The sequence below is a fragment of the Hevea brasiliensis genome, chromosome 9, assembly GCF_030052815.1.
Source record: "Hevea brasiliensis isolate MT/VB/25A 57/8 chromosome 9, ASM3005281v1, whole genome shotgun sequence".
NCBI lineage: Eukaryota > Viridiplantae > Streptophyta > Magnoliopsida > Malpighiales > Euphorbiaceae > Hevea > Hevea brasiliensis.
The window spans coordinates 79,032,539-79,046,279 of NC_079501.1; positions in this window are offsets into that span (position 1 = coordinate 79,032,539).

Here is a 13,741-nt window from a genome sequence, read left to right on the forward strand (position 1 = left end):
CTGTAAGCTGCAGATTACAGTACTGACTTGGGATTTATTGCGTAGAGCTACGTACTACCCAATAGTACACAAAAATAAGAATAGTTACAAACAGCAAATGTTTTAGTATAGTTATGATAAGATAAAGTTTTATTATTGGAAAGGAGTTTAAAAGTCCTAACCTGGGGTTTAAAACTCTAAAGTTAGAATATTGAAAGGTTATAGTTCAGTACAAAAGAAAGTAATGACTACACATCAATGCAAAATAAGCTATAGAATATCGATAGATAAAAGAGTTGTGAAAGTAAAAATTAGAGTAGTTGGTGCAAATGTAATAAAGAAACGTTATGAATATTAGTTAAAGTGTTGACTAGAATGGTCAGAGGACCAAATCAAAGTAATATTGAAGTATAGCAGAGTTATTAGGGATGATAAGAAGTGCTAAATTAGGACTCGATAGTCAAGTTAAGGAAGAGGATAAGATTGAAGAATAAAATAATTAAAGTTAAGTTGTGAAATGAAAAAAGGAGAAATAGATAAAACAGTAAGAAATGAGAAAAACACTAGATGAGGAATTGCCACTAAGGCAAACAACCTACTTAAGACGCGTAACGATATCCTGAACTATTTTATCAAGAAGGAAATAAGTTAAACAAAAGCAAACAAGATAGTGCAAAATAGCACATAGGCCTTGGTCATAAATAGAGATGGTAAGATAATGATTATGGAACTATGGCCAAGAAAGAGATAAGCAGTTCATATATGACCAACAAGGTCATTTAAAAAAAAAAAAAGAGACTACATAGGAAAATAATTACTAAAACAACAGCAAGAAAAGACTAAAATATTCTAAACTAAACTAAAGGTTGCATCAAATGATCAAGAAATTTGATAAGAAATGAGTAAAATTGAGTTCTCACCTATAGGATCGTACGAGATCCTAGAAAGAGTGGATCCACTAGCACACAGATTTGCTTACCTTTAAAATTGAAATGAATTTGAATCTAACTTATGACAGAAGCTCATAAGAAACTTGGCATACGAGGTGAGCAATCGATGAGTAAATAGTATTGGTTAAAGTGCTACGGACCATTATTTCGACTATGAAACTATGCAAAAATGTGAGAAAAATATGAGAAAACAACATGTATGACTATTTGAGCACAGATAGTGGACACAATTTCGAGGACGAAATTATTTTAAGGGGGGAAGAATTGTAACACCCCTATTTGCATAGCCTGGTATATTTCGTTGTTCCGTTGACCGGTGTCAGTCCAGACAAATAAGAGAAGTAGAACCATGTCTAAGATAACTAGATAAGCCCTGAACACAAATAATTAGTAATTGTCAATTAGTTAAGTATAAATAAGAAAAACAGAACATAAGAGGTTAAATGAGCCGAGAGTCACAGCGATGGGTGACCTTCTCGGGAATGACTGCGAGGTCGATTTAAACTCAAATTTCGAACCGTAAAATGTGACGTCGCGGTCCTTAGGACTATTGCGAACACAGTGAAAAAGAGAAAATCACAAAAAAGAACTGTTAAGCTAGTCATTTAATTAGGTCAGGGATCCGGAAGAAATATTGAATTATTTACAAACTGGATCGAACCAACGAAGGGCAATTTGGTCAATTTACCCCTAGAGCTGACTCCTAACCTAACTGTCAAATAAAATCAGAGAAAAGAAAATTTCGGAATCAAAAATTAAATTAAAGAACTAATGGAAAAATAAATAGAGAAAAAAAAGGAAAATGAAAAAGGTAAAAAGAGATGACATCATGCATGACATCATGCATGATGCCGTAAATATTATAATTAAAAATTAAATTTTAGATAATTTGTGGTCTTCCTAAAGACATAAAAAAAGAAAAGAAAAAAAAAAGGAAAGTCATCTTCTTCAATCCATCCATCTCTCTCTCTCCCTCTCCCTCACCAAAACTCCATGGAAGCTCATTTTGAGCTTGATCATACCCTAAATCCCACCATAGAAATTTAAACTTCCATCATTAAATCTTGATTTCAAGCTTTGATAGAGAACTTGACAACAAAAAGAAGAAGAAAGGAAGAGGTTTTTGAAGAGGTGAAAATTTAAAGAAAGGTGAGTAAACTAAACTTTGTATTTTTAGTTTAATTCTAGTGTTTATGATTGAATGAACTTGGAAATAAACTTAAAATGAAATGAAAATAAGTGTTGGGGGACAAAGTTAAATTTCGGCCAGCTAGGGTTTGATGGGTGTATACATGTGTTTTGATTGAATTAAAAGTGTAGGTAAGTTTGTATGAGTGTGGAAGTGATGTTGGTATGCTTAGAATTAATTAAGTGTAATAAATTAGTGAATTAAGGTTTGGACCTAGGGTTTAGAAGATAAAAAATTTGTAGAAATGGTCAAATGATGTGTTTGACCTTGTTTGAGATGAAAAATGGTCATTTGTGACCAATTGAGTTATGTTGGAAGTGTTAGAAGTAGGCTTGAATTCGGATTGGTTGTGGGCAGCTTGCAGGCAGCAGGACCAAGCTCCCTTTCAGGGATCAAAACTGAAAATTTACCAACCCAATTAGTATGAGGCCAATTAGGAATGAAGCTAGACACACAATGACACATTTTTTATTTAGGAATCATGCCCAAAAAGTGACCATAGCATAATGAACAAATTGACCAAATCTGGAAATGGGTGTTCTGACCTGTACAAAAATGACCAAATGTTTGTTCATTTGGCCATATCTTGGGTTAGGCAGGTCCAAATGACCTGAAATTTTACCAGTGAAAAGCTGAGATGTAAACCTAAAACTTTCATGAAGAATACAAATCCAAATTATGCCCTTAACCAAGTCATTGAGTCACCCAAATTTAGTGACTTAAAACTACCAAAACCCAGAAATTTGCTCAGAAATCTGGGTTAGGCCAATCTGGCCAGCCATGTTCAAATGGCTATAACTTGAGCTACAAAACTCTAAATGGAGTGATTCAAAAAGAGAAATTAATTTAAGACAATAAGGAACAATTTCTATGAAGAAAACTTGGCCAAATTATAACAGCAACATGACTAATGAAATAGAATAAAATAGGACACCAAGACTAAAAATTTGCAATTTTGCCTAAAAGACTTAAGTTTTGAGAAAATGATCAAAACCAACAAGTTAGGTGACAAAAATGTGGTATGTGGGTATAATTGGATTTCCCATATCTATTAAGCATAAGAAAGTCAATATTTTGACTTGAATAGTATCGTGAATAGTAACTCCGAAATGAAAATTTTCAAAAATGTTAGTTTAAGTATATTTGGGCTAGAATTAAGTATTTATGAATTAATTATTGGATTTATTGTGAGATAAGATACTGAAATGCTATAAATTGCGTGTTTCAGCTGAAAGAGACCTAGAAAAGAATAGAGCAAACTGAGTCAAGGCCTAGAGGCAACTCACATCAGGTTTGTGCACAATAAACCTAAAATTATCGTTTTCTCATAGAAAATTTGTTTAGTTATGCATTGTGAAATTATTGTGTTAATTATGGGTTTTGAGAACTATTGTGTTGCCACTTTGAGAATGGAAATTTGACTTTGGAAATTGATTGTGTTTTACATAAAATATTTGAATAACTTCATTTAAATTGTTTTTAATTCACACTTGGCATGGTAATATTAATATGTTCCTCCTTCACTTGTGGGGTGAGTTTGATATTTGATCACTTTCCTCCCTCTCTGGCTTCCCAGTCTGAGGGGTGAGTTTGGATGAGTACTCAGTAGCTAGCTAGCCACCTCCCTCATTGATTTTGATTAGTGGGGTGAGTTTGCCTTGTCGTGGTATACAACACGGCATGTTTGAAAATTTTGTGTCATGGCCTAAGTTGTATTATTGATTGACAACACTATAATCATTAAATTATTTGATCAATGTTGTGTTATATTAACCTTTGAAAATTATGATTTGTTAAATGTGATTTGAAAAATTGGGAAATACGATTATGAGATTTTTGAATTATAAATTGTTCGTAAATGTTTTATATTATGCATCTTATACTTTATTGTGCACCACTAAGTATTTTTATACTCAGCGATAGCTTTAACTTACTATCGCACATAGAGAAAAGGACATAGCAGTAGAGTGAGCTGCTACAGTCAGTGAGGAGCACAGTTGAAGAATTTTTATATGGGTATTTGTCTATACCCTAGTAGTTTAGTTTAATGTAAATATGATAGTATGCATATGTATCTCTGTAGTCTAAGCAATTGTACAGATAAAATTGTAATAATATTATTTTGGATTTTCTGTCTGTATATTAAGATTATGTATATAAAATTAATTTTAATGCCACGTTTATGAATGGAATTATTTTAACAAATTTTGAAAAGTGAATTTTGATTTAAATTGTGGTTGACTGTATTGTTGGGATATTATTGGAGATTGAGGCTGTGAAATGAAATTATTTGGAAGTATTTTTTTTCAGGCCTTTGAAGAACTGTTTTCTCCAAATACAGACGGCACTCTGCCGAAATTTTTATAAAATTTGCGAAAAAATAAATATGGACAAAAATCTTAACTAGTTTTCAAACTTCAATTAAATGTTTTTAATTTCACCAAACGCTCACCACTTCCAAAAAGTAAGAAAATGGTTTTAAAATCCCTTGTAGGGTACTTAATGAGTTATCAGTATATGAAGTTTGGTAGTTCATTAGGTATTCTACGGAATCATGTTTTGCCTTATAGAGGGGTAAGGTGTGACATTAGGGGCTAAGTAAAGGATTGAACCTCACATGAGATATGATGGGCAAGGAGTTGCTTACTTATAGTTTATTGTAATTCCAATAATGGATGTGCCTGAGGATGATCAATAGGATTATAAGAATTCAAGCACCCACTAGAAATCCATCCAACTAGGATTTTCGTTTTCTACTTTGGAAGTATAGGATTCGGTAAGTTAGTGGGAATACCAATTTGATTAAAAGACCATAATCATTTTAGTTAATTACATAATACATTTACTAATTAATCTAGTTATTTTCTATAGTTAATTTTCTGATAATAATGAGCACAGAACAACCACCACCATCCAATATCCTTGCCAGCGTACTTGATCGCAATAGGTTGACAAGACCTAATCTATCTGATTGGCTAAGAAATTTGAAACTTGTCCTGAACCTTGAACATATAGGATATGTTCCTAGTCCCTTACCTCCAGAGGCCACACAAGAGGAACATGAAACTTTGGACAAGTGGAATGAGCATGATATGAGAGCCAAGTGTTACATGCTTGCTTCTATGAGTAATGAGTTACAGAAGCAGCATGAGAACATGCAGAGTGCGAGTGAGATCCTCCTTTACCTACAAGAGTTGTATGGTGAGCACAGTAGGAATGCTAAAAATGAGATATCTAGACAGCTATTCCGCATGAGGATGTCTGAGAGACAGAATGTTGGGGATCATGTCCACAAGATGATTTGGCTGATTAAGCAGCTGGAATATCTTAACTTTCATTTGGATTTCCAATTACAAACAGATTTGATCCTTCAGTCCCTTCCTTAGTCATTTGGGAATTTTGTGACAAATTTCCATATAACTAAACAGGAATGCACATTGGCTGGTTTACTTAACATGCTGGTTATTACCCAAAAGAATATATCGGGCAATAAAGGAAAAGAGGTAGCTTTAATTGCATCTTCTTCTACTGGAAAGTCCAATAAGAAGAAAGGCAATAAGAAAAAGAAACCTCAGATTCCTGGTCCTTTCAAGAAAGTAGCTTAACAGAAAGGGAAGACTAAAGCTGATAGAGGCAAAGGAAAGTGTTTCCACTGCCAGCAGTATGGGCACTGGAAAAGGAACTGCCCAAGGTATCTTGCTTCTCTGAAGGACAAGAAAGATACACCTTCGGAAGGTATGTCCATATCTTGTTATTTAGATTCTGATGATACTCATAGTTCATTTACAGCTTGGGTTTTAGATACTGGTGCCAGTTCTCACATTTCTTATGATATGCAGGAACTAGCAAATAGTAGCAGCTTGCATTCTCGAGAAGTTAGACTTTGAATTGGCGATGGCTCAACTGTTTAAGCTTTAGCCATAGGATCTAAATCCTTTTACATGTCTGGATATTTTAGTGTTTGGATAATATTTTATATGTACCTGATGCTTTTAAAAACATCATTTCTATATCTAGTTTGACTAGAAATGGCTATGAATTTCAGTTCACAGATGATGTTTGTAATATTTATTTTGGAAATAAATATGTTGGTTCGGGTTATATGAATGATGGTCTTTATTATTTGGATAATAATAACAAACACAAATTGAATGCAAGTGATCTAAATGAATGCAATGCCATGGTGAAAATCAACTCAAGTTCAAAATATATTTGGCACTTAAGGTTAGGTCATGTTGCAGAAGATAGGATTACAAAACTGGAGAAAATTGAGATTTTATCCTCATTGGGCTCTGAGCCTACTCCAACTTGTGAATTCTGCCTCTAGGGTAAAATGACTAGATCACCCTTTGTAGGACAAGCGCTAAGAGCTGAAAATATTTTGGAGCTAATACATAGTAATGTATGTGGTCCATTTAAAGAAATGCCTAGAAGCGGTTTTCATTATTTTATTATCTTTACTGATGATAAATCAAGGTTTGGGTATTTGTATTTGATGAAATACAAACATGAATCCTTTGAAAAGTTCAAAGAATTTAAATCTGAAGTAGAAAATCAAACAGGAAAGAGTATTAAAGCTCTTTGATCAGATCGTGGAGGTGAATACTTGAGTAATGAATTTGATGAATAATTGAGAGAGCATGGCATTGTTTCCCAGCTAACTCCTCCAGGAACACCACAGCTGAATGGTGTATCTGAAAGGAGAAATCGTACCCTATTGGATATGGTACGTAGTATGATGAGCTATACTGATATGCCAATCTCCTTTTGGGAATTTGCATTAGAATCAGCTTTGTATATTCTGAATAGGATTCCGTCAAAATCGGTATCTTTCACACCTTATGAGATATGGCATGGAAGAAAACATGTTAAGATTTGGGGTTGTCCAGCTTATATTAAAAAGCTGAACACTGGTAAGTTGGAAACCAGATCAGAAAAGGGTTTATTTGTTGGATATCCAAAAGATAGTTTTGGATATTATTTTTATTTGACTACATCACAAAAGGTTGTGATAAGTAGAGATGCCACATTTCTTGAACAATAGTTTGTTCAAGAAGGAGGCAAAGGAAGGCAAATAGAGTTAGAATTAGAGAATTCTGACCAACCAACAGATCATATGGATATAGATCCATCTAGTCAAACTACACCTATTGATGAAATATCTATAGTTATTCGTCGTAGATCAACCAGGGTATCTCACCCACCAGTGAGATATGGTTTCCTTCATGAAGAAGAACAAGAGTTGTCTACTCATGAAGAAGTAGATCATGGAGATAATCCACTTACCTGTGAAGAAGCTATATCAGATATAGACTCTTCAAAATGGATTGATGCTATGAAATCCGAGATTGATTCCATGTATAAGAATCAAGTTTGGGATCTTGTTGACCCACCTGAAGGTATTGTACCTATAGGGAACAAATGGGTTTTCAAGAAGAAAATTGGTTCTGATGGAAAGGTAGAGACCTATAAAGCAAGGCTAGTAGCGAAAGGGTTTCGCTAAAGGCAAGGAATCGACTATGAGGAGATTTTCTCGCTTATTGCCATGCTTAAATCAATTAGGATTCTATTAGCAATAGCTACATAATATGATTACGAGATTTAGCAGATGGATGTCAAAATAGCTTTTCTCAATGGATACATTGAAGAAAACATTTTCATGGAACAACCTAGGGGTTTTGAATCCCAAGATGGTTCCAAGGTATGCAAGCTAAAGTGATCCATTTATGGGTTGAAGCAAGCTTTGACGAGTTGGAACATTCATTTTGATGAAGCCATTAAGTCATTTGGTTATATCAAAAATGAGGATGCCCCATGTGACATATAAGAAGGTTAGTGATAGTGCTATCACTTTCCTTGTCTTATATGTGGATGACATTTTGTTGATGGGTAATGACACAGGTATGTTGACAACTGTAAAGGTATGGTTGTCAAATACATTCTCCATAAAAGACTTAGGGGAGGCAACCTATATTCTTGGGATTCTCATCTATAGAGATAGAGCGAAAAAAATAATTGATTTATCCCAAAGTCTATACTTGGAAAAAGTATTAAAGAGGTTTAACATGCTTGATTCCAAGAGAGGATTGTTACCAGTGAGACATGGTATCCACCTTTCTAAAGAGATGTCTCCAAAGACACCTGAAGAAAGAGATAAAATGGCCAGGATTCCATATGTTTCGGCTATTGGAAGGTTGATGCATGTAATGCTATGTACTAGGCCGGATATCGCATATACTGTTAGTTTGACTAGCAGGTATCAATCCAATCCAGGTTTGGAACACTGGATAGCTATCAAGAATATCCTTAAGTACTTGAGAAGAACTAAGGATTTATTCTTGATTTATAGAGGTGGAGACTTGCAATTGGATGGTTATACTGATTCTGATTTCCAATCAGATATCGATGATAAAAAGTCTACCTCTGGGTATGTGTTCATTTGTAATGGAGGTGCAGTCAGTTGAAAGAGTTCCAAACAAAGCATGACTACAGATTCCACTACTGAGGCTGAGTATATTGCTGTAACAGATGCTGCAAAGGAAGCTGTTTGGATAAAGAAGTTCGTGACAGAACTTGTAGTAGTTCCTTCCATTGAGTCAGCAGTTCCACTTCACTGTGACAATAATGGAGCAGTCATACAGGCTAAGGAACCCCGGTCTCACCAAAAATCCAAACACATAGAAAGGGGATACCATATTATCAGAGAAATAGTTAGGCGAGGCGATGTAGCCATGTAGAAAATAGCATCAGCTGAAAATCCAGCTGATCCATTCACTAAGCCTATGTCACAAACTCAGCTAGACCAACATCTTGAGAAGATGGGTCTTAGATATTGTAATGAATGGCTCTAGTGCTAGTGGGAGATTGTTAGTAGTATGCCCTAGAGCATATCATTTAGTATGTATCTTGTACATGTTTTATTAATAAAAGGCATTTTCACTTTTCCGTTTACATAATATATTTATGTGTAATAAAAAAGGTCCATTGATATTTTGTTAGAAATTCTATTCTTAAGTTGTTAAGGATATGAGTGACAGTATTTCTAGTACAAAGTATCATAAATTAGTTCACAATCGAGGATACTTCACAATAAGGACATGACTTATCCAGAAAGATTATAATCATGTTTGTTCCCAAGTTATTTATATGAGATGTAAATAAGATGGAATGGTGAGTCTCATGCCATATAACAAACATGATAGATACTTATACATGATAAGTAGGTCGAACCAGTGACACTTATGACAAGCACATGGAGTTTACTCTTGTTAATGTATTGTCATAAATCATATCAGTGCATATAATCTTTAGACCTGAGATAGCACAGTTATCTTGTATATAGGTGGTTTGAGTTTAATACTACTTTCATACTTGTACTGTGTATGGGTATATGGACATATGGTGGCTCCTACTAGTTATATATGGAGGTAGGTGTTGATCAAGATGGAATCTGTTCCTCTTAGTAAATAGGGATAAAATCCTATATTCATTTAATTATTCTTGATGTTTCAAGTTCCTGGCCAGGACAGATAGATTTAATCATAAAAGAGCTTTTGATGAGAAAATCTTTTTAATCAAGAACTGGAATTAAAAGAGAACATAATATTCATAGCAAATGGGGTTTGTCATAAACCATGACTCCAACTTGAATTGGGATTTTGTAATAGAGAGATTCTAGTGCATGGTAACATATGATTATAGGTTCATTTAAGGTAATTCTTATTACTAATTGGGTGGCCATGGCATGCCATGCTAGGTGTTAACCATGGTCTATGAGGTGCATAAAATGATTTAGAGAAATTATGTATGGTAAGAAAGAGTTCTGATGATATTAAGAGTTGATATCATGTCTCATTGCCAATTAGTGATGAGCCTAGTAAGTCACACACATGCATAAGTAATCACCGAGTTAAATGTGATTTAATTAATTAAAGAGTTTAATTGGTTAATTAAATAGGTTTGGTTTGCAATTGGATTGCAAAGTCCCTAGCATGACTTGAAACCAAATCTTGGAATGTAAAGTGTTTAAATATGAATTTAATTACGAGAAATTAATTAATAGAGATTAATTAATTAATTTATATTTGATATAAATTGATTAGAAGAAAAGAAATAATTATTTTGCATTGAGAACTCAAAATTAAGACATAGGGGTATTTTGGTCATTTCACAGGGTGACATGTGGCACTATGAGATGGTGACACATGGCACTACACATAAGCTTGCCATATGTCTTTTAATCATGTAAGATGATCAAAGTCAAGATTAAATATAGGTTTGACACTTGGCACAATGTGACTGAGTCAATTAAACCTAAAGCCAATCATAAGGTGACATGTGGCAAGGGTTTTAAGTGGTGATCTAGCTATATAAGGGAAAGGATGAAATAATAAAATACAATCTGCTCATTCTCTCTTTGGTGCCGCCACCTTTGAGCCTCTCCCCTCTCATCTTCTTCATCTCTCATCAATTCAAAGAGATTTGCCAACAATCTCTTAAATTAAAAATACTAGAAATCGTTTCTAGTGTCCTGTTTACATTTATAATCTCTCAAAAGGCAAAACCTGATTTTCTAATTGATTGGAAAATCTTTAGAAGCTATTCAAGGGGCTACCATTGGTTATCTTAGTGTGCACAAGCTAGAGGGATAACATCTAGTGTCCTAGGTGCATCCCAAAGTTGCCAAACACACTATAGTGCATCAAAAAGGTTAGTGCACTTGTTCTTGATCTAATCTAGGGTTCTTATAAATTAATCTGTTAATTTTAAAATCTTAAATGGCAAATATAGAACCAAAATATATTAAAAGAGTTTTAATATGCTGTTTATCATTGAAATCAAATAGATTAAAAAATGAATCTTACATGATGCATGTGACCCTAGATGAAAAATTTTGAATTCAATGATCTAAACTTATGTTTTTCATGCTTCCGCTCCTTCATAAACTTCTTACTAGGAGCAGAGAATGAACTGGACTGACCTGGACCCCTCTTTTGCTGTCTTTCCCTTCTGTTTTGCTCATTTATTCTAACTCTTTATACTTTCAATGCAGCATCGACTAATTTGGCAAAATCTGTAATCTCCAATGCTGTTATCATTACCTTAATATTGTCATTTAATCCTTCTTCAAACCTTCTGCACCTCTCAGCCTCTGTAGGGACTATCTCCCTCCCATACCGGCTTAGTCTGACAAATTCACGCTCATATTCTGCCACTGATAGCTGCCTCTGTCTCAGACTGATAAATTCTCTTCTTCTCTCTTCTAGGTACACTTTACTGACATACTTCTTCCTGAACTCTGTGAGGAAGAAATCCCAGGTGATCTAATCTGGCTGCAACTCACTAGATACTGTGTCCCACCACTGGTATGCATCATCTTGAAGAAAGGACACACCACCCTCCAGGTTCTGCTCGGGGGTGCAATGAAGCTGTTTCAACACTCTTTCAGTTCTATCCAGCCAATTTTCAGCTGTCATGGGGTCATCCTCCTTCTTCCCAAAGAAATCTACAACCCCATGTTTTCGTAGTTTTTCTAGATGGGACTTCTGTGGTGGTGGCAGAGGTTGTGGCTGTGGTTGTGGTAGTGGAATTGCCCCATCATTTGCCTATAAAATTCAGTCATTTGCTAAAATAACGCAAACTGAGGTTGGGCAGGTGCCTCAGCTGCTGGTGGAGCAGGTTCTCCCCTGCCTCCCGATTTAGCCCTTGGTGGAGCATGACTCTCCACCTCTTCATCAACTACTCTTTAAGAAGCAAGATCCATATCCTAATCAAAATAAGAAAACAAACAGATCTGCATCAGTGTCACCTTAACACTTACAAAGGCAATGCAATGGTATGCACTCTATCTAGGCCCAGAAATGCCTAACCGATGCTCTGATACCACTAAATATGACACCCCTTACCCGTCTACAGTATAGCGGAGCAAGATATGCCACACAATGTGCCAAAGCACTATATCTTATTCCATTACAATATACCCTTCTTAATTCATTTATTTATTAATCACTAAGTGCAAAGTTTTACCAATTATATAATTTATTTACATTTTGATTAATCTAAATTTTTCGCAAATTTTATAGAAAATCTGACAGAGTGCCAGTTGTAAATTGGAAAAACAGTATTTCTGAACCTATTAAAAAAAACACTTCCAATATGATTTTCAGATCCAGAACTCCAATATACATACATATCAACTCAATCTCCAATCTCAACACAATTTTCAAAATTTTGCTCATATCACAATTCGAATCAATTTCATGAATAACTCCCCAATATTTTATTTTTTAACAAAATATACCGATAATTAAAGTAATATGTAATTTCATATATTTACATTATCGTATGATTTCATGAGTTTGTTTTATAATCAAGAACTAGTACAAAATGCAAAGTACAAAATACAACCAAAAATCCTAATATCCTATCAAGTGCACTACAGATAAGAGGTGACTCTGGACTCTGCACATATCTGACTAATCACCAGGTATGAGGTTTGCTAGGCTCCCCAGCTGTGTCTCTAGTACCTGCGCGTGGCCAAAGTGACGCGGTAAGCAATACTGCTTAGTGGTGCCAATACAAAATAAAATAGCTAAAATAAAATGGATGTGCAGAATGTATGCGGAAATTTTATGTAGACTAAGTTTCTGGCAATTATTGTAGTATTATTTGATTAAAATTTAGTAAGATTTATTTCGATTGTCAAAGTAACCTATACTAGTCGATTGGACTGGATAAACGGGTAAACTGGCACTGGGTACCAAGTATCTCGGGCTATCACACCATTGGTCACATTGTGTCTCTCAGTGTGCAAATAGAATAGCTAATAGGCTGTAATAATTATTTGGTATGAAATCAAGTATAGTAAACTCAATCAAAATAGCCAAAGACTATTATATCACAGAATGGCACGTAAGGCCATAAAATACAGAATGGCTTAAAGCCATATGCAGTACTGCTAACAGAATCCTATTGGCATACCAACCTATCCAAACCAATCATTCTAGGCATACTATGGTATTTTACACTGTTAATGATTTAATTATTTATTTTTGTAATGTAGAGGTCACTATTTACTTAACTATTTCCACTCAAAGGTTGACTTTTTAATTTATAATAGATTTGTTGAACCCAAGTTCACCAAGATACCATATTTTGGTTCATAAAAGTATTGGCATTAGTTACCAATCAATACTTAAAACCAATAGGAAATAAATCAAAAGTTTCAGTTTTGGGTACTAGAGTTCACTGTTCTATTAGGCAATTCTACAATGAGAATTTTGCCAAATAATCTTAATCAAAGTTGTTCCTTTATGTGTCTTCTTTAATTTCCTTTTTGAACCACTCCATTTGGAGTCTTCTAGCTCAAGTTATGCTACTTTTTTTAGGACTGGCCAGATTGGCATCTACCTAGAATTTCTGGGCAGAAATGGTTCTGGCAGTTTTGATACCCTGACTTTGGTTAGCAATTCAGATGGGTTATGGTCAGAATTTGGTTTGGTGTTCTTCATGAAAGTTGTTCTAAATTGTCTAAGCTTTTTATTGATATAAATTTTAGGTCGATTGGACGTTTCTACACGGAGTTATGACCATTTTAACAAACACTGTGCATTTGATCATTTTC